The 27,085-nt window shown below is 53.2% G+C and overlaps 1 protein-coding gene and 1 long non-coding RNA gene across 5 annotated transcripts in view; one reads left to right on the top strand and one right to left on the bottom strand.

Moving 5' to 3' along the window:
* ZFHX3 (zinc finger homeobox 3) overlaps positions 1 to 27,085 on the bottom strand; it is a 396,997-nt gene that overhangs the window by 110,501 nt on the left and 259,411 nt on the right. Inside the window, exons 1-3 of one of the 4 annotated variants that reach the window (XM_048316340.1) lie at positions 24,200 to 24,429; positions 21,069 to 21,246; positions 13,661 to 14,038 (exon numbers count right to left, since the gene is read on the bottom strand). The exons of 1 other annotated variant lie outside the window; for it this stretch is intronic. The gene's annotated coding sequence lies outside the window, so the exon portion shown is untranslated. Of the gene's footprint in view, positions 1 to 11,570; positions 11,814 to 13,660; positions 14,039 to 21,068; positions 21,247 to 24,199; positions 24,430 to 27,085 lie in introns of those variants that run through there. 2 more of the 4 variants (XM_048316337.1, XM_048316341.1) reach the window with 2 other exon arrangements.
* Positions 14,488 to 19,303, top strand: LOC125331927. The gene is made up of 2 exons (XR_007206271.1): positions 14,488 to 18,338; positions 19,017 to 19,303. It is a non-coding gene; the product is annotated as an uncharacterized LOC125331927 (long non-coding RNA).

Consider the following 27,085-nt stretch of genomic DNA (forward strand, 5'->3'; position numbering starts at 1 on the left):
CCGAGGCTTCAAATATGAGTAAGGTGGTGACATTTACCAACCCAGGGGCAAAGGGCCACTGGTTTCCAGCTGGAACTTGCCAGTCCCTGGCTTCAAGCTGGATGCTGTCACCCCTGCTACTGAGAAGCCACAGCCCTGCCTTCCAGGATAAAAACAAAGCCTTAAAAACTAAACAGAAGTTCTGACTCAGTAACTGTGAAAAAGCCTTGGCTGGAGGGCAGAAAGAGGCAGAGTGGGACAAGCACTACTGCCTAGACTCCTGACGCTGGCTGGAGCCACAGCCTGGGCACCACCACGGCCCCTGGAGCAGCTCCTGCCCAGGGTCTCCTTGCTGCCCACCCCACCTGCCCCAGAGCACAGCAGGTAACCCCTCCAACCTGGGGGCTCTGGCAGACCCAAACACCTGTGAGGCCCACAGAAAAGGAGATGGAATGAAAGATTAAAATGAGTAAAATCCTTGAGCCCAACCAAGGACACAAAGATACCCTACTTGGGAGGGGAAGAAATGCCTGCCTTTGCCTTTGTCAAAGCAAAAATCCAACTCCCAGCTGGTGTGGAAGGCCAGCAATTCCCACTCCATCCTTGTCATGTCCAGGTCACCAGAGCCACCCTTGGAGCATCTTGTCTGAGAATCATCCATCCCATGGCATTTAAGGTGCTCAACCCCAACTCTGAAGTGCTCAATCCCAGAGCATCCAGCTGCAGTGACCACCTCAACCCCTCAACAGACACCTATGTCCTGAGGTCCCCAAGAGTCTGCAGCCAGTTCATGCAACTGGGCTTGAACTCCCCTAAGGACACCCAGCACGGGCATGCTGGTGTGGGGGGGGGGGGAGCAGCTCAGACCACCGAAATGGGGAGAATAAAGACCTTTTGCTTAAGCTCCAGGAAGCAAAGAGAAAAAACACTAATTAACTCAGCAGCAAGTTGTTAGTATTTGCATACAAATGCAGCCACAAATCATGACAAACAAGGCAGGACAAGGCAGGCCCATTAGTACACAGAGATCCAGCCTGGCTCCTGTGGGTCATGGCAGGCAAGCTGCCAGCTGCTCCCGGGGGGGGGGGGCACAGGGAACGGGCCCTTATCTCCACCAACACTCCTACAACCAGCAGCAACAGAAGCCACAGGGATAAGGTTTCCTTGCATGTAAAACAAAGGAATGGGATAAATTCTTCAATCCCAGTCAACAGTGAAGTAAGAGCTGCCAGAGAAAAGCCGAAGTGGAAGCTCCTCACTCTGGCAGCCGTGCTGCTCCTCACCCGGGATAAGGGTAGAGCAGGCTTCCCACCACAGTGGCCATGCAGGGAAGATAGACAGACCCATGTCACAAAGAACAAATCACATCTGACATAGCAAAAGAATGTGCCCAAAAGCCTGAAACAAATTACCTGAACAGAACAAAATCCAGCTACTGTAGCAGTTCAACAAGTTTACCCTTCCAAAAGCCACTATGGCCGCAGGCTTTATCACACATTTCACCTCACCTCGCCTCCTTGCTTCGGAGGTTTCTCCTCCTTGCCCGGCAGAGGCTGCAGGTGCCATTGGCAGCAAGCCTCCCAGCTCCAGCTCGGGCCCTCCCTGCACACCCGCCAGCACCCTGATGGACTCAGAGCTCCCTGCCTTTACACACTTTGCATTTGCCTAATGAGTCACTTATTACCACTGAGGACTCAGTATTACACAAAAGTTACTATTTTTTGTCTCACAAAAAGACAAAATCTTCAATTCCACTGTTTAGGGTTTTGCTTAACTGTGTGTTCCTCCCCCCCAGTCCCCTCAGCTGGGATCTCGGGATTTAAAAGAAAACTCCAGCAACTACCAGTTCACATCAAGGCTTCACAAAAAGAAAAAAGAAATCTGATTTCTAATTTTAAATAGGAAACTCTCACTGGCAAGATCCCAAGAACCTTAGATGGTGACTTTCATCAAATGCAAGTTTCTCATCACTGCAGCTCAGGCAGAGAGCAAAGCAGCACAGCCTGGCCCTGCCACAGGGTACACGGAGCCCTGTGCACAGGAGGAACACGCAGCTTCAGAACAGTGCTGGAAACCAGCACCGCTGTGTCTGCAGTCAGCCAGCAGCATGACACATCCCAACGGGAGCCAAGTCTGAGCCGGCAGGCAGGATGAACGGATGAGCTTCCCACCACAACAGACAACACACAACTGAACGAGCGGTACAGTAGAAATATTCTAGACTAGATTTTTTTTTACCCCTAAATGCAAAGTTTCAGAACACACATTATTGAAGAAATCACAGCAGCTCTAACAGCAATTTCCACACTCAGGTCCTGCATCATCTGATTTAGAAACCACCCTTCTGGCTTTTGAGTGTGTGTTTGCAGGAGAAAACACTTCTGGCTTGTCCTCGCCTGGGAGCCAGTTAAGATCACATTTTCACTCTGGGGTATGATGTTTTGCTTTACTAATGACTTTATAAAGAATAAACCATTAAGAAATCATCAGTCTGTGGAAACAATCAGAATCTGGAGGTTTTACACAGGAATCACTCTGTAATGACCAGGAAAAGGGGCATCTATACAAAGATGTCCCCAACAGAGCCCCCACTGCACTGGTGCTTGGATGTGGATGGACAGACAGACCTCAGTGTAGAGTCTAAACACACCTGATGTACAAGCACACAGAGAACACTACACATACACAGCTGAGACCCAGGAGCACAGCCAGACCCAGCACAACCCGCACCAGGGCAGGGCACAGCATGTGCCTGGCCACCCTCCTCTCTGCCAGTGGCCGGCGCAGCCTCTGCCAGCCCCTCCACTGCCACCAGTTACATCCCAGAACTCTGCAAAGTTAGAAAGACACAGAAGAGACTCCTTGGACATGAGATTAGGCAATGGCTTAAATAAAACCAAAATCAGTTTCAAAACCTGCAGCAAATACCTGGTTTGGAACTGCGAAGAGCACTGGACAGGGGAGGAGGGAGCTACCCCAGGAGGAGAAGGAGCTACCTGGGGCAGGTATAGATCCCTCAGAAAACAGGATCCAGATCCTCCATCAAAACACTGGCCAGTGCTGCTGCAGAGGAACAGGGGGTGGAGGGGGAGCAAACAGATTGTTTGTTTATTTAGGCAGGTGAAACCACAAACAGAAGCCATCCAGGCTGCCAGCTCCAGGTGCTGGCTTCGCACGGAACACACGGAACGCACCAGGGCATGAAGCCCGCGGCAGCGGCTGGAGCAGGGCCAGAGCCGCACACGGCAGAGCCCAGGGACTAGGCCCTGGCTGCCAGCAGCCCCAGCTGCTCACCCACAGCACAGCCCAGCAATTTCCACCCAGCTCCCCAGGCCAGAGCTCCCAATAGGAGAAGGATGCTCCAAAGGAGCCAGGGCACTGTGGGGACCAGCTCCTCCTTCCATGGTAGAAGGAGCTCACCCTTCAGCTGAGCCTCTGCCTCAGCCATAGCTCAGCTTCCTTAGGTGAAAGGGCTGCACAGGGATCCTCTGAGTTTTACTGTACTCCTGAAAGGGCAAAAGAGTAACAAAACAAGGATGACTAAAAGCAGTGCCTTCCTCCCAAGCACCCTACACCAAATGCACACTTAGGAGCCAGCCCCACACTGGGACCATGCTTTTGGCTCGGGCAGCAGCAGAGCAAGCGCTCCTCTGGGAATAGTCCTCGGTCCTGCCTGCCTGCTCCCCTCCGCTCCAGCAAAGCCATTTCAACCTGTACCACACGATTATTTCAAATTAAAGGGAAACTGGCAAAAAACCAACCAAAAATAAAAATATTTTGAGGAAGCTTTTTTCCCCCCCGTCCTTTAGCAGTTTTTCTAACTCAGGTCCCTTCCCTAAACTACTTCCCCGTGCCACTGCCCCAAAGCTCTGTGTCAGCAAAAGGAAAAAGCATCCAGGGCAAGGCTGGCCTTGGTGGCAGCATCAGTGTCACACACAGATATAACACCAGCCCCAGCAGCCTCTCCAGGTCCTGCCTCAGCACCACTGAGCCGTCACTGTGATTTACTTGCCAAGAGTTCCTACACACAGGCAAACAAGAGGAATTCAGTGCAGGCATGTGAATACAGCAGTGTGAACCTGCTCGTGGACATTCCTGTTTTGGTTTGAAATCAAGTTGCTTTGGTACAGCTCATAACTGTTTCCAATTCAATTAAGCCAAACTAAAATAAACCCTCCTTGAACTGAAAATAATGTCCACAGGGCATCCTAATGTGCAAGTAAATCCTTTGAAAAAATAATGATAAATCAATGCAAACTTTTCTAAGCAGGAAGAGTGCTGGTAAGCAGAGGGTATTTGTTCTGAAAACCTCTGAAACAGTCAGAATGAGGAGCCAAGCACAGTTTTCACCAGACATTTCTCAGAGCCCAATTGAACTGTTTACCTAAGACAGTTAAAAGGGTATCAGCAGTATGAAATGCAGTCAGCTTCAAAGTCACAGTCTCGAGTCCTAAACATGCCACAGCAACCTCATTTTAGGCAAACACAGGCTCTATTTTTGTTAAGTGTTTCTCTTCCTCTGCTGTGCAAGAGGCTCATACAAGGAAGAAGGAACTTTAAAATATAAAACCAACCAAACAAAAAAACTTTTACGCTCAAGACACCGTGAGAACATTAAAGAACACCACCTCTGTCCTTTCTCCCACAGTACTCACTGTAGCTATTTCTACAAAAAGAACCTTTATTTTACCATTTTCTTCCTCTTTTGTAAACAATCTGCACCCTAAGACTCTCAGTCCTTCTATTTCCAGGCACCAGGGAGCCAGGAACCATCTCCACAGCAGTCACCAACATCACCTCTGGGGCTCAGAACTGCCCTAGCCTCCTCATAGTGACCTGGACCATGGGGCTGACTTCAGGCCCTCATCCCCTCCGTGCTGGTCAGGCACAGCCAAAACCACTGCTTGGAACTGTTCAACATCCAGGTAATGGCACTAATGGAGAGAGCTGAGCCTTAACAAAAGTAAATTAAAACAGCAGTTGAAAAATCACCCAGTCCTGCTCCACAGTCCAGCAAGGCCTTCAACAAGACACAGACACAGCTTTTAATATCCCAAATATTTGCATAGGGGAAAACTGTGACCAAAATACTCCTCCCCTCCACCTCCTGGCAACTACGCTTTAATGGCAGATGGAGCTTTTTTTGGTTTCTCCACTTTTTTTTTTGTTTTAAAATGCAGAAGACCCACTGAGCACCACCAACAGTAAAATACCTATGTCTCTGCCCAACACCTCTCCACTCATGTTCTCCAGCGGTACAGAACTTCAGATCTCCAGAGGACAGCCAGTGCTTCTTGAGGAATCTCACCAAAAGCATCTCACTGACCGTTGCTACTCCATGGGCTTTGTACCCAGAAGCAAGAAGGGACTGAGAAAAAGATCGCTGGGGGGATAAAAACCAGTCTTGACATCCAGTTCCTGCCTGAACTAAGCAGACATTCACACAGTCAGTGGCTACTTGGACTCAAGGAAGGAAACCTCCAGTCCCAAGAGAGCATCCCATCACTCCAGAGACACAAAGGTATGCTTAAACAAGGAACATGGCTAGAGAAGTGGCTGGTTGGACACTCCCAGTTGTACTGCCAAGAGCCAGAGGACCTTGCAGGGGGCCTCTGGCAACTAGGTCTGCAGCCCTGGGCACAGTTCGGAGGTTTCAAGAGAAGAGAAGTCAGTCATGCTGTTCCTCCCGTGAGGCTGACCCCAGCCACTGCTGTACAGATCAGAGCTCAATCCTCCTCCTCCTCTTGCACAGGCTCCAAGCAATCCCCCGGGCACTTCCAGAGCTTGGCTCTGTTGTTCACACATCTGCAGTTCCAGGTGAAACCGCTGCAAGCCTGCCATGAAGGCAGCTTTTCACGCAGGGCTGCACTGGCACCAGACCCACCACCTGGGGAATTTCCAGGATCTCATGCAAACCTCTGGGACTTCCATGTTGCCCAAAATAAAGAGGAAACAGTGGAGAGGCTGGTTAAAATAAGGCAATCAAGGAAAAAAAAACATCTGTGGCAGCTCCTTCAGACAGGCACTGCTACTCGCCGAGTGACTGGTTTCTGAAGTAGCGGAGGCGCACGTGGTGCTGACCACCCTCGCCAGGGCTGGGCACCCCACACCAGCACACGGCTCACAACCCGCTCCGTGGCCAGCAAAGGGCATGGGGCTGGCAGCAGCGTCCATTTCACCACCCGCTCTCCCCTCTGCCAGCCATGATGCACTGCCACAAAACCCATCCAGTGAGCCCTCCTCCAGCACCAGCCTGCTGTGGGGCAGTGCGTGCTTCTTGTCCACCATCCTCATTTCTCGATCAGTAACACAACCAACCAGACGCTCCACCCCGCTGCCGCCTCTTCCAGCTGTGCTGCAGGCCCAACGCCATGCCTACAGGAGCTCATCCTGAGGAACAGGAGCTCAGGATGTACACCTCCCTACACCTTCACATGTGCCTTTAAGATTAGACTTGGACTCTGTAGGGCTACAAACCCTGCCCAACATGACCAGTCCTCCACCCCAGCGCACCGCACCCCAGAAAGCGGCAACACCAGGAGGGATGAGACGGTGTCAAAAACAAAGGACGAACCAGCTCCATTTCTCCAGTACCACAGCACAGGTCTTGAGCACAGCGCTCTGCTGGGAGGTGCTGAGGTGCTCTGGACAATCCCTCTGCTCCACAGCTGCCCCCAGCACAGCAGGTACTTCCACTTAAAATTTAAGGATGAAACAATGCTCTGGGGATTTAAGACATGTTATGATTTTTCACAATTAACCCCCACTTACAGTCCCTGCATGTGAACTACACATCATCCCATTTCATCCTCCAGCAGAGGCAAACACTTGGTGTCCTGCCCAAAGTCAGTGTCAGAGCTGAAACAGATCTTCTGACTTCCAAACAAGCTCACGGTGTTAAGCTGCTTTTAACTGTCTCTACGGAAGATGAAAAACAGCAAGAAGAAAGGAACGGGGGAAGGAAGTATGTAAGACTAAAAGAGACAAAATTAACAGGAGAAAATTAAAGAGGAGAAATTTAGGCTCTGACATCTGAAGTAGCTGTGTAGGAGCACACGCCCGGGTGCTGCACACCCGGCTTCCAGAAGATAGGCCAGAGCACCCAAAGTCAGATGCAAAGGCACTGACCGCAGCACCTTGGGGACACGGTGAGCCCCTGAGTCCCACTGGGCGCCTTCGCCTCCAGTGTCTGGGCCCAACAGTGTCCCGGGCACCTGCTGTCCCCCTCCCTCACCAGCACTGGGAGGATGCCCTGCTCCTGGCCCTGTTCCTCCACATAGCTGCGTATGAATGATGGTGGGCCTGCACTGTGCTGGCGGCCGGGGCGCCTCACTCCAACACCAACAAAGCAGAAGGTTAATTTGAACCTCACAGCCCTGCTGCTGCGCGCTTGTGCCTCCTCCTCGCCCTCCCTCCCCGCTCTCCTTTCTGTGCAAAGCCTGACATCTACAGTTCTGTCTGGCACAGTCAGGGGCTGCGGTGGGAACCGCACAAGGACACGGGGACGTGGTGGCCGTCTGCCCTCCGCTCCCTGGCCTTCGTTCACCCACATGCCACAGCACAAAGCAACCTCAGCCCGATAAGGGGACATGCACCAGGAGCAAAGACCACCCGTCGGTACCACTCCAGCGGCCACAAGCACACTGCTACAGTTCACTCGAGACCAGCTCCTGCACTGGCACTGGCACCGGCACCCAGCACTGTCCAACGCTGCACACCCAAGGAACCACGGCCTGGCAGCATCGCCTCCACAGCCCTTGTGCGGGAACCTCCCGCACCCCAGCACGGCAGAGCCCCTGCTCTGCTTTCGAGGTATCCAAGGGCTGCGCACCAGCCTCTGCAACACCAGAGGTACAGCTGGAACGCACAAGCTGCTGTGCACAGCCCGAATCCAGAACACCTTCACAATGCAGGAGCAAGGCTGCTTTGCAGACTCTGCAGCTCTCAAACCTGTGCCTCAAACACCAAGTAGCTCTGTGCACTTTCCCTGCTCACTCTCCTGAACCAGCCTCCAGGCCTGCCAACATGCTTTCCCACCACATGGTACCTCAGCAAACACACCTTGGAGAAGAAGCCCCAGATTCTGCATCATCTCAAACAACCTGCACCTGATGGCAGCTCAGCCAGCTGTGCCTCCGCACCCTCCTCACCTCCCCCTTCTTCACTCAATTCCATTATAACAAGAAGACCAAAACCGTCTGAGCCCATCACCAGACGTCACAGTCACTCAGGAAACCCATTGCCCAACCCAGCAGGATCAAGCACATCATTGCCATGTTACCATCAGCAATTCCGTTTGCACGCTGAATTCCGCATCAAGCGCCGGTCTGTTTGCACAAGGCAGCCGGTGGCAGTGTGGAAGGAGGGTTAAACCCCCTGCTACCCAACTAATCCAACCAGCCATTTTGGAGTGGGCTACCACCGGCTAGGAAAGCGCAGCTGGAAGTACGAGGTGAGCCCAAGGCAGGACACAGGGTCGCTGCTGCTCGGACCTGAGGGTTTGGGACTAGCTCCCATCTTCCCCGGCAGGGACCGATGCTTCAGCAGGCACACTTGGGCCATGAAAATAAACACTAAGAAATAACGTGTTATAGGCCCTGCAGGCTCCACTTTCCCAGATACCGGGGCAGGGGGAGGATGGGAAAAAACATTTTACCAGAGCTGCCAAGCACATTGTCTACTCCAGCATCACTGCCATGCCAAGGAACCCGCGCAGCTCAGCCCTCACCAAATTTAATACCTGAAAGCCTGGTTACCACAGGGCCAGCACCCTCATGTTCAACAGCAACGTGCACCACACAATTCAGAACACTGTGAAATGTTTGTTTTCCAGGAGGGGGGAAAGAAAAATACTGCTGGTCCTCTTTGCCTTTTCATAGCAAGAGGCATGTTTGGCACTTGTGACATAATGAAATTACAATCAACAGCTAAGTGTCTCTCCTAGCAGCAAACTCAAGGGCAAAGCCGGGTGGCCGCAGCCTGCCAGCGGCACCCGCTATCATCCCGCTGTCCCCTCCACCTCAGCAGCGCCTGGGACATGCTGGCAGCCACCACCAGCTGCGGCCTGCATGAGCTCCCTTCCTGACATCCCCAACCAAAAAATAATTTCGTGTGGGGACGAACTTGGACTGTGCTCACAGCCACCTCTGACACACACAATACACACCTGGCGCTCATAGCCCCGCGCACAGCCAGCGTTGCTGTGGCGACGAGCACCCACCTCCCGCACCGACAGATGGACACATCTGTCCAGCACAGCCAACAAGGAAGCGCTGGAAGCTCTGGCTTCTTGCCGGCACAGTGAGACCTCAGCGAGACCCGCAGCGTCTCCGAGGGGAATGAGGAACACAGGGGTGGCCAGCACTGGTGGGATCTCCAACCCAGCAGCAGGACCGCTGCCGGCAGCGAGGGAAGCCCGACTCATCCACCCTGTTTTGTTGTTTGGGTATTTTTTTTAAACTAGCTGGAATTTATCTATTTCTCCAATCCCTGCCTACACACAAACCCAACCTCGGGAGCAAACAAAAATGCCTGAATCGCAAATCAGAGACAAAGCAGAAGGCAAGCGGGCGGCCTGCTCCCGCTGCCCTCACCTCACCCCTCGGCGCGAGGCGGTTATATTTAGGTACCGCCACGGTCTGCGGTGCCGCGGCCCCCTCGGGCACGGCGCAGAATGCAGATTTTCCAGACAACAGACCACAACAGCTCCGTCGAAACCATTAGAGGCTGCGGCGCCCAGGCCTGCGCACAGATGTTTTGATTCCCACTCTCCTGCCACGACAGCCCTCGACAGCCCCATCGCTGCTGCCACGCACTGGACACCCAGCCTGAATTTTGGCTGTCGAGGAGGAAGGGAGGGGGAGCCCTGCTCCCCAGAGAGGAGCTCCGCTCTCTAGTCTACCCCTGCATCTCCCCAGGGACGGGCAGCCTCCCCATGGGCTCTCAGACGGCGTGGGGGATGACCCACCATGATGAAACAAGAGCAGCACAGCGGGCACAGCCCCCACAGGCACCTGCTGTGGCCCCAGGGGCCCCTCCCAGGCTGAAGCCCCCCCAGTCATCAGTTGCAGGAGCCTGCGAGCGGCACAGGGGTCTGGCATGTGCTGGGCCAGGGGGACCTGTCGTGACCCAGCTTTGTTCACAGCCCACTTCTCCTGCCAGCCGGACGCACCCACTGGTACATGGCCCCCAAAGCCACACAAAGGCCAAACCTTGGCTGCACTCTGGTGAAGGGATGCAGGAGCCGTGAAACACTCAACCTCTCCCAAGCCTGTCTCTCTGGAACCGATCTCCGCAGCGCAAACACACCTCCAGCCCCAGCAGGGCCAGCGCCGCCGCCACCAGCACCCACAGAAGATGGTTGCCGAAAACTCTCCCACCGCAGACAAGAAAGCGACACTGGTAGGGAAACGCTCCCACGAGGGATCGAGCCCCCGCAGAACAGAGCACGGCATGTGAATAAAGTTGATGTAAAAGCCAACTAATTCTTTTTCTGCTTCTCCACGCAACATTTTTTTTATTATTATTACTGCTACTACTGTTATTTTGGAAAGCGGAAGGAGGTGCTAACAGGGAGGCTGATGCAGCCAGCTGTGTGTCCATCAGCTTGGGATTCAGCGATTCCTGCTGAAGCCGTTCAACCACCGGCCAGGCCCAAAGCAAATCTGCCGCTCCTGGCCTCTGGCACGACACCGACAGCAATGGGGCGGGGGTCAAAGCAGAGAGATGAAAGAGGAACACACGCCTCTGCTTTTGTCAGAGCGGCCACCACCGGGCCCCAGTGTGACAGCGGCCATGACAAGTCCAGCCGATAGTGCCAGGCACACGGGGCCGCCCGCGCTGCCTTGGCCCGCCAAGCAGCACCTTGGCTCGGTCCTGCGGGAACAAAAGGCAGCAGCAGGGCGGGAGGGGGGGTCCGGAGGCTCTGCAGCAAAGGACCAGTGCTGCTGTGGCTGGCACGGTGCGCGGGATAGGGGCTGGAGCCAACTTCCTGCTGCCCTCTGCTCCCAAAATGACCACGTTTAAAAGAAAAGAGGAGGAAAAAAATATACAAATACAGCAAAGCAACTTCTGGGGCCAGATGCAGAGTTTCGCTCCCCTCTAATATGCCTTTTCTTTGCTTTTGTTCCAGTCGAAGGCAGCCTGCGGAGCAGGACCGGCCAGGAGGCAGCTCAGGCAGCTGCACAGGGGAAAGCCCTCGACCGGCGGCAGAGCAGAAGCCCGGCGAGCCCTGGGCCTGGCCACAGGGCTGGCGCTTCATGGTGGTGGGGAGCCCGGCACGATCCTGCTGTCGGGGGCCCGGGACGCCCCGCTCGCCCCCCTCCCAGCTGCTCTCCGGTCTGCGCTGCTGCGGCAGCCAAAAAGCCACGATCTGCCTTCACTCAGTGCCGGACCAGACAGTGCTCCCTAATGAGGGAGCATTACAATCAGCTTGTAATGCTGAATTTTTAATGCTGCCAAGGGCTCTGTTACATAATAAAGGGTGCAACGGGAGCAGAGGGAGGCCGGTGGGGCGGCCCGATCCCCCCGGCCACGCAGGTGGCGGCCCCGGCCCACTGGCCACCCCTCGCACCCCCTGACCCGCCGCTTACCGCCAGCGCCGTAGGATAGGGCGTGCACGACGCCCATCGGAGCTCCTGCCCTGCCGGGAGGGTTGCACAAACTTTCCTCAAGTGCATGGAGGGGTGATGCCAAAACGCTGGCTCCGCACTCTGCCGCGGCTCGGCCGGGAAATGATTTAAAAGCAAAGTTCACGAGCATGTTAACAGCATGCTCTCGTATGTCCCCGCACACACGGGCTGCGCTGCGCCGCTCAGTAATACCCTAAGACTGTAAATCTATAACCACTGCAATGATTTAGTGATTAAAAACATGATAACATATTGTGTAACTGCAAACCACAGAATCCCTGCCAACTCTCCTCCGAGATACAGGAACAAAAATACAGAAAATGCGTTGCTCGCAGCGGTCTTCCTAAACTCGATGGAAAGATTTTAATAATAATAATGCAAAAAACCCCAAAAAAAACAAACCCCAAAAACAAAAACCCAACCCAGACATCAGAAAAGGCTGGATATTAAGCAAGGTTAGAAAAAAAAAATATTTAAAAGACAGAATTTTAAATACGGATCTTGCTCTAACAAATTACAATCTAAACATGCCTCGCTTTTTTCTCTTTTTAAGTTTGTCGTAACTGGAATAACTGGTCTTGTGTGATGTCTTGCATATTCAAAGTGCTTTGTAATAGGATACGGAGACCAAACCTTATTTGCCTAAACTCAATGGGTTTTATTTTTTCCCCTCTCTCTCCCCCCCATTTCTTTTCCTTTTATTTTCCCTCCTCCCCCCCCCCTTCTCCTCTAACAGGGGGAGGGTGTTAGGGGAGGCAAAAGGAAGCGAGGGCTTTAAGCTGTAAGGAAAATACCTGAAAGGGGAAGCTGCAATCCGTAATACAGTGAGGAAAGCCAAATATTATACATATATTTTTAAAGGCAGCTATGGGAGTTTTGGCCTCTAAGCAGCCAACTTGACCCCATTCTCTCTATTCCCTTATTTCCTCCGTTGCAGGATTCCTGCACCTTCAGTCGTATTCGAACTCAATGTGACCCTAAGGAGGGAGTCACCGAGTCTCCAGAAAATTGCTCCATATTAAACAGGAGCAAGAAGAGGAGAAAGACAGACAGCCGGCGCAGAGGGGACACGGTTGCGTTAGAGTCCAGGACATATCGAGAGCAGCCCCAAGCACAGCGGGAGAGAAAACAGACCTTGCTCGGAACCAATTTTTGTTGGTTTAAAAAAAAAAAAAAAAGGGGGGGGGGGGGAGGAAGAACTGAATAATTTAAAAAAAAAAAAAAAGACAAAGACACAAACAAATGCAACCCAAATTATAAATAATTCACAGTCCGAACCCCGCGTGTGCGTGGCACCCACGCACGCCGTGCACAGCCAGGGCACATACACACACACACGCTGCCCGCGAAGGGTGCGCGCGGCAGCGGGAACCCGAGCGCGGCGGGTCCCGGCGGGGACCGACAGGACCCGCGTTTCACGTAGTGCGATAAGCGCCGGGCGATGCAGCCCCGAGTCATTAACCCCGGCCCCGAGCGGGCTCGGCCTGCGGTGCCGCCCGCCCCCGCCGCGCTCCCGCACCGAGCCGCCCGCGGGGAACAAGAATCGCCGTTACTGTGCGTGGCCAGGCCGTGCGGGCCGCGGGGTGCGGGGCTCCGCGGGGCCGGGCCCGCCGCCGCCGGGGCAGTTTTCGGCACTTTCTTCGCCCCTTTGTTTTCCAGCGCGTCCCCGGCGCGGAGCGGCCGCGGCCCGGCGGGGTCCCGGGGGCCGCGGGCTCCGCGCGAGGCCGGGCCCCCGCCGCCGGCCCCGCCGCGCACAAAGCGGCCGGGCGGGCGCCGCGCTCGCTGCGCGCCCCGCGGCCATGGCCGGCGGGCGGGGCGGGGGGGGGGGGTCCGCGGGCGCGTAGCGGCCCCCGCGGCGCCGGCACCTGCGCGTCCCCGGCGGCGGCGGCGGGGCTCCGGGACGGCGAGCGGCACAAAGTTTGCTGGGGGATCCGGGGCGGTGGGTGGGAGCGGGCGGGAGGGGGGGCCGGACCAGCCCCATGCAAAGCAGCCCGGGCGCCCCGAGCAGGAGGAGCCCGAGCGGGGGACAGGGCAGAAAAGTTGCCACTTACGCGGTCGCTGCTCCGGCGGCGGCGGCGCTTTTAATCCCGGGCGGCGGCGCGGGGGCTACAGATCCCATGCAGGCTGCGGCGGCTGCGGCGGCAGGAGCGCGGGGCTCCGCGGAGGGGCCCGGGGCAGCAGCAGCGGGAGCCGGGGGCAGCAGCCGGAGCCGAGCGGGAGCCGCCGCCGCCGCCGCCGCTGCCCAGCAGCAGCATCGTTGTCGGGGAGTTTGCAGCCCCCCGGAGAGAGGGGGCCGCGGGCGGCGGCAGCAGCAGCGGCGGCGGCGGCGGGTCGGGGCGGAGCGGCGGGCGCGGAGCGGAGCGGGCGGCGGGCGCGGAGCGGGCGGCGGGGCTGGCGGTCGCCGGAGCAGGAAGCGCCCGGACTCAGATCTGATGATTGGGAAGAAAAAAAACTCTTTGGATCTTTATTCTGCTAATTAGTTTCCTGCAAAAAATGGCTGATTAGTGCAGTGCGCATGTGCCTCATTACCCAGGCACGACGGGAAGGGCTAATTAGCCACCTTCTGGATCAATAAGATTCAGCCCAGGCGGCGGGGGAGGGAGCGAGCGCGCAGGAGCGGGCGGGGGGAGCGCGGCGGCGGCGGCGGCGCCGCACCGAAACTTGGGGCAAGCGGCCGGCCCCCAGCCCGCGGCGGGGGGGCCCGGCCCGGCCCCGCTCCGCGCCCCGCCGCGCTGCCCCGCGGAGCGCCCTGCCCGCGCAGCGCCGGGCAGGGCAGGGGGCGCGGGGCCGGCCGGCAGCTCCTCTCCGCTCCGCGGTGGCGGGACCTCCGCGGGGCCACCTGCCCCCGCGCCCCGGGCGGGGCCGCGCCGCCCCGCGCAGGGCAGAGCCGGGGCGGGCCGACCCCCGCCACCGCCGAAGTTTCCCCGGGAGCCGCCGGGAAAGTTGCGTCTGGCAGCGAGCGCAACTTTGCGCGCCGGCCCCGCCGCCGCCGCCCGCAGCATCCCCGCGGCGCGGCCCGGCCCCGTTCAAACTTGGCGGCCGCCGCTCCGAGCGGGCCGGCGGATCAATGCGGCTGCGGCCAGCCGCGCTGGGAGCCGGGCTACAGGTTTCACCAGCCATCGCTGGCAACAGCTTTGTCATTTTCTAAAAATAAGAAGCTAAAAGTTATTGTAGAAGAAGGGGCTTTTTTTGTCCCCCGCACAATGTGCCTTTTGTGAGTTTAATGCCATTCTGGGGCTCTCTATAGCCCCGGACAATGGGGAACTCCAGGAGGCGGCTGTGCCTCTGCCTTTTTTCTTTCTTGCTTTCTCTTTTCTCCCCCCTACCCCCCTCCTCTTTTTCCCCCTTTTTTCTTTTTCTTTTCTTTTTTTCTTTTTTTTTTTTTTTTTAGGAAAGGATACAACATTCCTCCAGTCCCACCAGAACCTCTGCTTTGATTAAATAAATATTTCTCTAGCCTAACGGTAACGTTTTTCATTTTCTGCTCGGGTCCATGTCCGATTATTATTTAAAATTTTTATTTCCAGGAGCTTCTCCCTCCCCATTCCAGCCCTAGTGAGAAATGTTGATGATCGCTGGGAACGTGGGATTTGAATTTCAGGAGGAGGTGAACCAGTAAGGAACCTCTGTCCAGGCTTCAGGAATATGGTTTTTTCATCCTTCTAAAAGAAGCTATTTTTATTACTATCAGAAATGCATCTAAATTAAATCATGTCTTGAAAATCTAAAGAAGCTTTTTTTTTTTTTTTTGCCTTTTTTTGCCTTTTTTTTTTTCCTTTTCTATTTTTTTTTTCTTTTCATAATAACCCAAATAATTATCTTCCCGGTTTGTTTCATAGCTCTGAACAAGGAATGCAGTTGCGGTCAGTTTTTCCATTTGGGAGAACCTTAATGTAGATGTATTTTATACGGCAAGGTAATAAACTGCATGTTTGTTAGTACCTATTATAATGAAATGTCTTGAGCTTTCCCTATTTCTTAACGTGGGGGTTGACATTTGGAATTTTGACAAGTCCCTTTAAGTGGGATGGGGGTGAAGGAAGAGGACGGGTGATTAGGAATTTGACTGTACTGTTGATGCATTGCTGGAAGTGTCTTGCGTTTGGGAGAAAGTCGCAGGTTTTAAGACTCAGGGTTCGAGAGGTGCCACGGTTCTGTGGATGTTGTACCTGCAGCCCTGGTGTGCCCGGTGACCCGGGCATGCTGTGCGTGAGTCCTGGTGGTTGGATTGACTCTAGAGGGGGACCAGTTTGCCTTTAAAAGCTGCCCTTAAAAATCAGTCCCTGCTTGATACATGTCTGTCTGGTTTTATGGAAGAATAATTGTTAATGTACTCACTTTCAAAAAACCCCAAACCTTAAAAAAAAAAAAGGAAACACAAAAAAAAACCCCCAAAAACAAAAAAAAAAAAAAAAAAAACCCCCAAACTACCACAAAAAACAAAAAAAAAAGCCAACCCAAAAAACCAACCAACCCCCAAACCAGGGAGCCCTGGAGGAATCAGAATTTTTCGGGCTGCTTGGTGCACTGCTTGGGAAGGTGCATATAATTTGTAGCTGTCGTTCTTGCTGAACGTGAACCAAACGTGGGTTGAGGAAGAAGTTGAGGCAAGAATAAAGTAACCCTTGCCTTTAGCACTTGGGATAACTCAGAAGTACCTCTTTTCCCCTGAGGCTGTGGATCTGGTGGCCCAGGGTGCGGATGCTGCCTGTGACCACACTTTTTGCAGAGCAAAGCAAAAGGAAATGTGTCGGGAAGTTGGGGAGCAAAGAAGTGACTGTGGATGCTCCAGAAATAGGCACCTCCACAGGGACGTGTGCGGGCGCGGGCTGGAGCCATGGATGTTGTCTCCGCGCTTGCATCGTGAATTCTAGCTGTGTGCCGCTGTCCTCTAATTTCCCATGACAACATATGGATCCCATAAAGGCAAACATGCCGAAGTGCATCTGTCTGGGTAGTTAACACAAACCAAACATCCCCTGCTCGGAGATCCCGCTGCTCCTCTGGCCGTGCTGCGCGGAGCCCTCCTGCGACAGCCCCCTCGGTGCTCCGTCTTCTCCGTCACGCTCCCGGGACGAGCCCGAGTGCCCCGAAAGGGAGGAGGGCAGCAGGCGCCAGGTCAGAGGAGCGGAGGGGTTAAGCGGGGAGAGGGGCGTGCGCCCTGCGCCCCCCCCCACCCTCCTGGGAGCTGGTCCTGCCCGAGCAGGCTCTGCCCTGGGGTCAAGTCCTAGGACATCTTCCCTCCCCTCCTGGCAAGGCAGCAGCTCAGGCTGGGAAGGGAAACAGCAGATGAGCAGAGGGCAGAGGTTTACCCCTCATCCTGGAGACAGACGTCTGGGGGCTGGGGAATGAGAGAGTTCCCAGTTTTCCAGGTTGCAAAAAGAGGTGATGAGGGGAGGCTGTGTGTGAAAAGAAGGGAAGGAACAAGTAACGGCTGCAGGACCAGCGGATAAACCACTACGCAAAGACTGAAATGCAGCCAAGGAATTAAGGGATAATTCATACAGAAATCGTTAGGTATGATTACATGTATGTGCATGTGTGTCTCCTCTAAAAAATTTACTTCCCGTAAGATTTCTTTGTTCTAGGCAAAAAGACAATCTGAATGCTAAAATATAAAAAGGGGCTTCCCTTACTTTGATTAGAAATTTTGATACAGCCTCATCTGCAATCGTGCGGATGCCTCTTGTTTCTATATGTGTATCTCTGCATACGCATAGATGGGATTTTGGGTTCAAATAGCTTTTAATGTGCTTAGTAGAAAGAAGCTCTTAGTATCAGATCTGCAGGGAAAATAAGACTGATTTTTCTCATAGGAAACTTGGTAAAGACACAGCTGAATTATTAGATTAACCTATTTTTTTGTCTCATGCCATATCTGATGTATTTGCGCAAAGAATTGTATCATTTCATTTCTATGTTATTTTGAACAGATGGAACAAATAGCGGTGCTTTAAAGGGACGTTATTATTTGTAGAAATATATACAAATTAAGAGGAACAACTTTGAAGCAAAATGTTTTTCCGAGGCAGCAAATATGGCTTTCTGTACAGGACTCTCCGCAAGAATAGTTGTTATCTTTAACATGTAAAATGGGGGTGAGCAGCTCCAGTTCCCTGGGTTCTGCAGGGAGATCAGGTCCTCCCCTGGAGACATGACCTGGCTGCCAGGGGCTCGGGAGGCAGGGGTGGGCCGCATTTGCATAAGGCTGTGGTGACAGCACTGGACTCGGGTGAATTTTTAGGGATCCCACAAGCGTATCCCGTTGCTCGCCGCCCAGCACAGGGGGACTGGGCCAAGGCTCTGCGGTGCCAGAGGCTGACGAGGCACAAAAGGCTGATGTATGGGGAGAGCTAAAAAAAAAGTTCCAGGCTATCTTTTAAAATTCAGGCTTTAAAAATTATTGTTGGGAGGGGGGAGGTCCAGCTTAGAAAAAGTCTCCATAATATCATCCACTTTCATAGCTCTGTGCTTCTTGGAAATGTGTCTGAAGAATCAGAACAAAGCATGGAAGGCTAGAGTCCTTGAAGGAGCTCCAAATGATAAAGTCTGCCATTCATTTTAAACACTGCGTGCATTGTGGAAACACGGGTCAATTTGAAGGCATTTGTCAGATTTCCAGTTCCCTCTGCTCCTTTGCAATGGAAATTTGCAATCAAATCCCTGTGCTGGAGTTAGGATGTCTGCCTTGATCAGTTTGTATGACTCTATGCCCAAAGCATTGGCCAGGTAAGCTAGCTTTTCCTTTGGAAAGTTTGTTTGTGTGGAGTTGAGCGGGAGAAGGGGGGAAGGTTGAGGGGAGTCGAGCTGGAGCAGATGTGTTTGTTCTGGGTTTGGAAGGGGGAAAGGGCAGGCAATCGACGGCGATGGATTGCACAGGGCTTGCTGAGCCGCAGAAGTGAGTTGATACCATTTAGAGACGCCCAGCAAGAAGCATGGAAAGGGATATTCCAGCAGCAGCACAGTCATTGTTGGGATGCAAAAATGCAGCACGGCTGGAGAGCCACACTGCTGAGCAATTTCAGCCAGATAGCAGGGATTTCTTCTGCAGTCATGTTTGCCTCAGTTACTGGGGGGGCTGCTGTCCGTATTCCTGAGACACGGGGATGCTGGAGGGAAGAGACTATTGCTCTAGAAGAAATGCTGTAGGATTTTGGGGGGGGGGGGAGGGGGGGGGGGTTTGGGCTGGGGGACATGTTCAAAGAAACATTTATTCTTTTGTCTCAAATATATTTCTGGGGTTTTACCTGATTATTAAAAGACATTGTGCTCTAGGCAGTGGGAGTGACAGGACCTCTGTGGGCTATTCCAGCTGTCCCCAAACCTGGCAAGGCTGCTGCAGCCAGGCTGAGTAAACACCCCTCAGTCAGACAGCAGGTTTGTAACATGCATTTGCTTGTTTTGCAGGCCATAACATGAGTGGATGTGTTTGCCATGGAAATAAACACTTGGAATACAGCTATATGTTTCTTGGCTTTTTGAGAGAAATGAAGAAAAAAGTCTTGGCATTTAATTAGAAGTCACTAACCTGATAAATATTGAACATCATTTCTTTGTGAGCGGCTCCATGTGCTCAGAGCACTCTATGGATGTATTCCACAATTGCACTTATTTAATGCCTCTATCACCTCATGCCTATTGTATTTATGTTGTCATCAATGTCAGATTTTAATTAAACAATTAAATCACTGTCACAGTAATTTCCCTAGAAAACTATTTTAAATGAAAAATCCCACAATAAATGTTTGGGAACCATCTTAGAGGAAAAAAGAGGGAAATAAGTTATAAAACAAAATTATAGTTCCCCCAGAATTAGGGAAAAAAACATATTTTCAGCATTGAGAAGAATTCTGGACTACAGGGCGGTTTCCACAGAATTCAGAGTGTGTCAGCAGGGAGACCAAGACACCTTGGCTTGTCTAGGGGCGAGTCTGAGTCTGTCAGGCGGAGCCGCTGCGCAGGGACCCCGGCCCAGGGCTGGCACTTCCTGTGCTCACCCCCCGCTGTGGGCCAGGAGCAGTGACAGCAATGCAACCCTCTCATCTCTGTGCAAGCCAGGTACCAAATGCTCCTTGGAAAATAGTCCATCAGCCTTCTTTCCCTCTGAATTATTTCAGAATTAAGCTGGAGATTTGCAGGAAAGTCTGCATTGAATTATTCACCAAGTTAAGCACCAGCACCAGCTGCACTTACTATATAGTAACCATGTCCTCCCTGTGTTGTAAGCAGTGAGAAATCGGATCTGACATAGCATCTTTGCTGCAGTTAATCAAACAGTTCATCGTTATCTCTTTGTAAATATCTGCTCTTATTCCTCTAAAACCTGTACTTCTTTGTACAGAAAAATCACAAACACAAGATGCAAAATTCATCAGACAAGATATCTGCAGGAATCACGCTCTCAGCCGCACGCCACGATATTACCTGTATTTAACATAAGCACATCTGACATTTGCGGCGACGTGAGCGGCGCATATTGAAATTGGGGGCCCAGGCTGTGATTGCAGCGCCACGTCCCCCGCAGCCATCCCCAGCACCAGCCCGGCCGCCAACAATGCTTTCATTTGTGCCCCGGGAGGGCTGTGCTGGGGTGAGTGCCAGGGAGCAGCAGGGGGGGCTGGGGGGCTTTGCTGTCCCCCCGGTTCCCCCAGCACCCAGCGTCAGGGGGTCACCCCCACCCCAGCACCCATCCTGCCACGGGAATCCTGGACAGTGTTTCTTAGGTCCATGCTGCATTGTTATTGGAATGCAGCTTTGCAGATTGGGTTATGGCTGGGCTGCGTGTGGTTTCTGTCAGCCCTGAAGTGTTTTACAGCTGGAGATGATTTGGGGGGGGAGGGGGCACATGCAGCCTGTCCACAGCCAGGTCTGATGTTCGTCTGCTGCTGTCTCTCTAATTTTTTTCTATGTGCCTCCAACAAAAGGTGAGGTTGGCACTGGAGCGGATGATGATGACAACAGCAACACCAGGCCCATCCCTTCCCGCTCCTCATTTGACTTTGGTTCTCCCAAAAGCAATTTGCCAGCAGATCCCTCTTCCTCCTGTGGCCACAGCAAACCGAGGTACCTGGTGTGCTGCGCCTGGGCTGGGCAGCCCGAGGCCTCCTGCCCCAGCCAGCTCCACTTGTGAGTTCAAGGCACAAAACCTTCAGCCTAAATTCAACCAGTAAACCCCAAAGCACTCACTCCGTCAGTCCAGAGCCGTGGAAGAGTCTCCACAGCCCCCTTGGCCAGGCAGACCCTCGCCCGGACCCATCCAGGGCCACCTGCACTGTGCCAAGATGCTCTCCCTTGGCAGAGCATATGCAACCAGAAACACACATTTTTATACGCAGGAAAGGGGAAAATGGATGAGGTTGCACAGAACCCTCCTCCAAGCAGGAGAGGCTGTGCTGGAGGAAAGTATTGCTCATAATGACACTTAAGCCCAGACACTTGAATGCTAAAGGTTAAACTTACATTCTTCAAGAAAGGGCTCCTTGCCAGCTTGAACTGTGTTGTGTGTTCACTATTGCCTCCTCCTCCTCTTCATCCACTGTCAATCCACTTTTGGTATGTGTTGAAATAACTGAGGTTTTGGGGTGGATTTTTTTCTTCCCCTAATGTCTGTTCTCTGTACCAGTTCTCGGCCCTATGTCTGTCACAGGGTTAAAAAAAAAATTAAAAATCAGTTTAATGCTCACACAAAAGTGAAGTGTTTTTTTTTTCTTAGCTGCAAACTACTGTAGCTTCAATCCATCAAAGATCAGCCTCAGCATATGTTCTGTCCTCCAGTGACACACAGTTCATAGAACACCATCCTCCACCTCTTGTCCTCAGCTGAATAACCAGAACATACATTCTGACAATCAGGCTAAAAATGGAATTAAAACACACATTGAAAGACTGATATATACAGTAACAATAGGGTGGCGAAATAATTTTAGGGACAATCCTCACCAGGGCTGGAGATGAAACTGGTGGCAATGCTTCCAAATGCTTAAGCCAAGGAAGAAAAAACAGGAAAATGCCCACCCAGGAGTAGCACTTCAAGATGAATTTCAGCATAATATGAAGAAACAGACATGCAGTTTGGATGCTGCATTTAGACCTTAATGATCAAAGAGCACCTTCTCCATATACTTTCATGCTTCTCCCCAGAGATATTTCCCATAAAAAAAGAATGGAAATAGTATTACATTGTGCATGCCTTCTAAAGCAGCCTCTTTACACAGCCTCATGCAGGCTTTTCGTGGAGAATCAGTCAGGTGAAAGCACAGAACACGGATCCCTACATCTCAGCAGCAGGTAGAGGAGACCCAGACAGGAAGGCTGGATCAAAGGCTTTGACGAGGAGCATGGAAAAGAGCCAGAGTGAGCTTCAGAAGTCAAATGCAATTTTTATTTGGGTTCAGAGATGATAAAAGGCCAGTGATGTTCATTTTCCTACTTCCTGCAGCAAGGGAACGGGGGGCTGCAGGGCTCCGCAGCTCGCTGCAGTGTATTTCTTGGCACAGCCCTAATTGTATCTCCTGGTCCCAGTGGAAGTTCACGCTTTTTAATATCTCTTATTGCTTCTGCAATTGCTGCCACCCGTCAGCAATCACAAACAGGAAGCCGTGAGTCAGCAGAGCCATAACCCGTGGGCCGACAGCGGCCAGAGGAGAGGGACGCTCCTGGAAAACACGGCAAAGGGCCGAGCCGGCCAGGCCCCGCAGGCCACGCTGCAGGAACGGTGCCCGGACAGGCCGGGGAGCTGAGCGGAGCCTCGGTTCCTAATTCAGCCCCTCAGCTTTCACCAAAACCTGGGATAAAGGCCCTGTCGCTCTGGGCCTGAGCGCCTGTGGAGAGGTTTCCCAAAGCTGGTCCCCAAAGCTCAGGGCAGTCATGGTAGGGCGAGAGCAGACAAGGACACTGGGTTCAGTTTCCTATCCGTGCTCCAAAAAACAGATTTTTTTATCCTGTTAGGGAGAGGCACAGCAGAGGAGGCAGCGGTCACCCCTCAGCTGGGATTTGTCAGCATGACCCCGTTTTCATACCAGCAGCACCCAGGGCTTGGCCACACCATGGCTCACGTAGCGCAGGGAAGCAGATGATCTATTCCCAGCCTGGTTTCGTCTGTTTTCTAACTGTATTTAGCAGCGAGTTTACTCCAGACTGAGCCTGCGTGAGTAAGTGTGTATGTAAGGGTTGAGGATTGGCTGCAGCAGGCAGAGGGTTTGCTGAAAGGCTTGTTAAGGAAGCACTACTGACCATGCAATCCAATTACATAATGCTTCAAAAAATAACCGTGCTGGGAGTTGGGTCTGGGCAGCGCATTTTGGCAGCAGAAAGAGGTATCAAATGTTCATCTTCCAAACCAAAGGCTGTCAGCGTATTTGTGCCACAATGTGACACTGCACCTCGGCCGTAAACTGCTCTAAAGAGGAAACTTGCTTCCAGGGGAAATGCCTGCTGTTCCCTTTCAAGGCAGTGCTGCACCCTGCAGACCGACGTTATTTGAGTCCTTGTAAAATTACCACTAATCTCTGCACTCAGGATGCCTCGTGTTTTATGGGCACTCGTATGACGGCAGCTTTGTTTTCTAGGGGGAAAGCAGAGTGCTGAGCAGGGAGAAGCAGGCACCTGGCCATCAGCAGTGGCTCTCTGGGGGTTTTCCTCACTCCCTACCTTCCAGTTCCTCTCTGCCACTCTGGACAGGACACACATACAGATGATGCACAGTATTCACTGGACAATGTCTGAAAAAAAATACCCTGTCCTGCCTGAGATTCAGATCCATGCCCATTCCCAGGCAGAGCCCGCATGGAGCTGTGCATCCCTTCTGCCGAGATGGATGCTGGCGGAGGGGACTGAAGGCTCCAACTCCACGATGGTTCCATCCACACGTTGTCCGGGATGACAGGGATTTAGAAACCCTGTCTCCAAACAGCACTGGTAGCTTTTATCGTAGTTACTAATTAAACTGCTGGGCTGCTCCGAAGGCGTCGCAGAGAAGGCACATTTCTGGTTAATGAGGCAACAGCAAACTAAGGCTATTCTTAGCCGCTGCGGAGCTGCCTGTACCTGAGCTGTGGGGCTCGGCTGCCGGGGATGCTGCGTGAGCCGCGCCGGTCACCAGCGCCCGGCTCTGGCCCCTGTCCCAGCCTGGGCAGCGGTGGGGTCCCTGGGCCGGATCGCATCCCCGGTCCCCCCCCGGGCGCTGCCCACGCCGGGAGCCCCCCCGGTGGCACGGGCGACCCCCGGCTCTGCCGCCGGGCCCGGGGCAGCGGCGCGGGCGCGAAGGGGTTACGGGCGGCTCGTCCGGCCCGGCCCAGCCCGCCGCCGCCTTCCCTGGCGGTTCCCGGCTGTTCGCGGCTGTTCCCGGCTGTTTACCTGGCAGCGCCGGCCGGAGGCCGCGCTGACATCACCGCCGCGCCCCCTCCTCCCTCCCTCTCTCCCTCCCTCCCGCCGCGGCCCCGCCGCCCGCCTTCACCCCGTGCCCACGGCGGGAGCGGCCCCCGGCCCCCCGGCTCAGCCCCGCGGCCGCTCCGCCCGCAGCCCCTGGCACCGGCCCCTCGCCCGTGGCCCTGGCACACGTGGTGCCCCGGCGCTGCCGCCTGCCCACCCACCTGGCTGCCACGTCGCAGCCGCGTGCTGGCCGGGGGCCACCATGCTGCCGCTCCTCGCCGCCGTCACCCTCTGCCCCCGGGCTGCGCCCGGCCCGCTCCGGCCCGGCCCGTCACATCGGCCTCTCCGGCAGGCCCGGGGGCCCGCGGACACCGTGGGCCACAGCCAGCGACGCAGGTGCTCACCCCGCCGGGGGTTGCTCGCTCCAGCAGCCCGCGGCGGAGCTGCTCTGTGGATGCTTTCTTGGTGCATTTGGGCAGGGAGCCAAAGTATGCAGCTTAAAGGAAATGTTTAATAAAGACACAGGAGCCTCAAACTGTTTATTTTTCCTTGCAGAAAGGTGGAGAGACGATGTCCCTGGAAACGCTGCCGGGCCAGGCGCAGGCCGGGGGCCGAGCCGGGGCTGACACTGCCTCTCGCCTCTCCCTCCCCTGACAGCCCCGGCCGCGGGGTCATAAACCGTGGGGGGAAAAGGCAACCTATTAGTAACTCTATTAAGTCTCCATTAGTTAGGTGTGAACTCATTACTCTAATATACCTGGAGGTGGGATCCCACTTGCAGGACATTAGCGCTGCAATAAGCACGTTTACCACCCGAGCTGGACCGAGTGAGGGAGAGGATGGAGCACAGGAGAGGACTTCTCGACACCTGGCGCAGCACCCGGTGCAGCAGCACCACCACGGAGAGCCCTTCCTGCCACGCCTGCCCTGGGGCAGTTGAACCTCTTCTACACAGGCTCTGTCCCTGTCCCGACGGTCGTGTGCCCTATGACCAGTCCCTAAAGCACCCCTTGAGACCCTCCCTTCGTGCAGTAGCGACAGGGCAGCCACTGAAACGCACTCTGCTCATCTGCTTCCCTGATGAGCGGCTGCACCGTGGGAAGCTGCTCTCCCACCCTGTTGTAGAGTCAGTCATTTGGGTTGAAAAACCCTCTAAGACCACTGAGCTCCCCCAACACTGCCAAGGACACCACTAGCCCATGTCCCCAAGTGCCATATCCACACAGCTTTTAAATCCCCTCCAAGAATGATGATTCCACCACTGGGCAGCCTGTGCAAGGGCTGGACAGCCCATTCAGTGAAGAAATTTTTCCTAATCACTAAATCATAGAATATCCTGATCTGGAAGAAACTTACAAGGAATATCGAGTGCAACTACAGGCCCTGCACAGGACAGACCCAAGAATCCCACCACATGCCTGAGAGCTTTGTCCAGCACTTTCTGAATGTCCAGTCTCAACCTCCCCTTTGCCTGGCCTGGCCTTTTCGATGTGCTGGCGCTTTGTGACAGGAGCTGTTCCGCTGTCTGCAGCTGTGCACCCTGTGAGGAACTCAGGTGAACTAAATAATGAGCTTATAGGAAATCAATTAATAATAGGATGCGGGAGCAGGGCTTAAAGGGGTTTGCTGAGTCAGCACAATGAAAAAGATGATTGTGTGTAGAAATCTGTAGATGTAGAACTTTTTCTCCACCTTTTCAGTCAGCTTTAGCATGCCAACATGAGCTGCCGGAGCCGCCACTGCCCTCTGCCAAAGCCCCTCACGGACGGATACCGTTTGCCCTGCAGAACACAAAGATTCTGCACCATCTCCTCCCCATCCTTACTCACACTTCAAGGCTGCACAAAAGCACAGTCCATGCAGAACTCTTCCCAAAACTAATTTTTAAGCCCATTTGTTCCTAAATAGCACAAAACTGTACACAATCCCTGAAAAAAAGTTGTCCAAGAGCACACAAGTAGGATTTAAAAAATTATTTCAGGAGGAAGCATGATCTTGTTTCTAAGATCCTTGGCCAAAAAGAGTATAAAATTAATGGTATTAAGTGCCTAAAAATACTCTTGAGGATCTGGGAGTTGGAACAAGGGCTCGGATTCTATTCCCAGCTCTGCCACAGACTCACTGTCTGCAATGAAGGACCAGACGGGACACAGGGTATGCTGGAAGTGCCCAGAAATGCACTTCAGAGCTCACTTCCCCCACTTTTTGCTGTATTTTCCCAGCCTGTACAATGGGTACAATACCGACTCCGACAGACCAGAGCACATGAGATGGGATGTTGGTGGAATTCCTCCTGGTGCGTTTCCAGAGTACCATGAAACCATGTCCTTTCATGGTGCCCCACTGATCAAGCTCACCTGCCCTTGTCTTCCTTCCCTGTTTCTCTGGAATTAACTCTTACAATTCAAAACATCAGCAGGTACAAACAATTATGATTAAAAAAGAAACTAATTGCTAGAAAAGTGCTCTCCTCCCTCCCAGCAAACACAGCACCTCCTTGCACTGGCCTCCTGGTCAGTGGCAATTTGTCTACTGTAAGGATGTTCAAGTCCAATGTCCTGCAAAATTCAGTATTAAATGTGACTCTTTATTGCCCTGAACAGGAGAGATAGGCATCCCTAAAATGAAATACTTGTTTTTAGCCTGGGAAAATCCTGAAATATTTGCCTTTTAATATGTTATATCTCGGAAAACTGTTTCATCATGTAAAAATGATTTTATGAGTCCCTGTTTTACTGTTACCCTGTTAACTAAGGTAACTGCTTCTATATGGAATCCCATACAAAAATGGATTAAAAGAATTGTGAAAGTTTCTAAAATTTGAACAAGTTACCAGTGGCAGGATGCCCAATGACAAAAGAACAGTCCATCAGCAAAGCCTGAGCTGAACTCACTGGTGGCTCCTCTAATTACAAAAAAGGAACATCCCAACGCTACTGTGACAGAATCTCAAATCCCTGTAATGCCCTGTGTGTCTTAGCTATGAAACCACTTTTGGCATAGTAATTTAAACTTCTAAATAGAAGATTCAAAATAACACATTTCAGTCATAAATGGTAAAGTTTACGCCCTAGAGTTGCTTTTACACCAGCATAAGGCACTGAGAT

Source organism: Corvus hawaiiensis, chromosome 12 (assembly GCF_020740725.1).
Source record: "Corvus hawaiiensis isolate bCorHaw1 chromosome 12, bCorHaw1.pri.cur, whole genome shotgun sequence".
In the NCBI taxonomy this organism is placed as follows: Eukaryota; Metazoa; Chordata; class Aves; order Passeriformes; family Corvidae; genus Corvus; species Corvus hawaiiensis.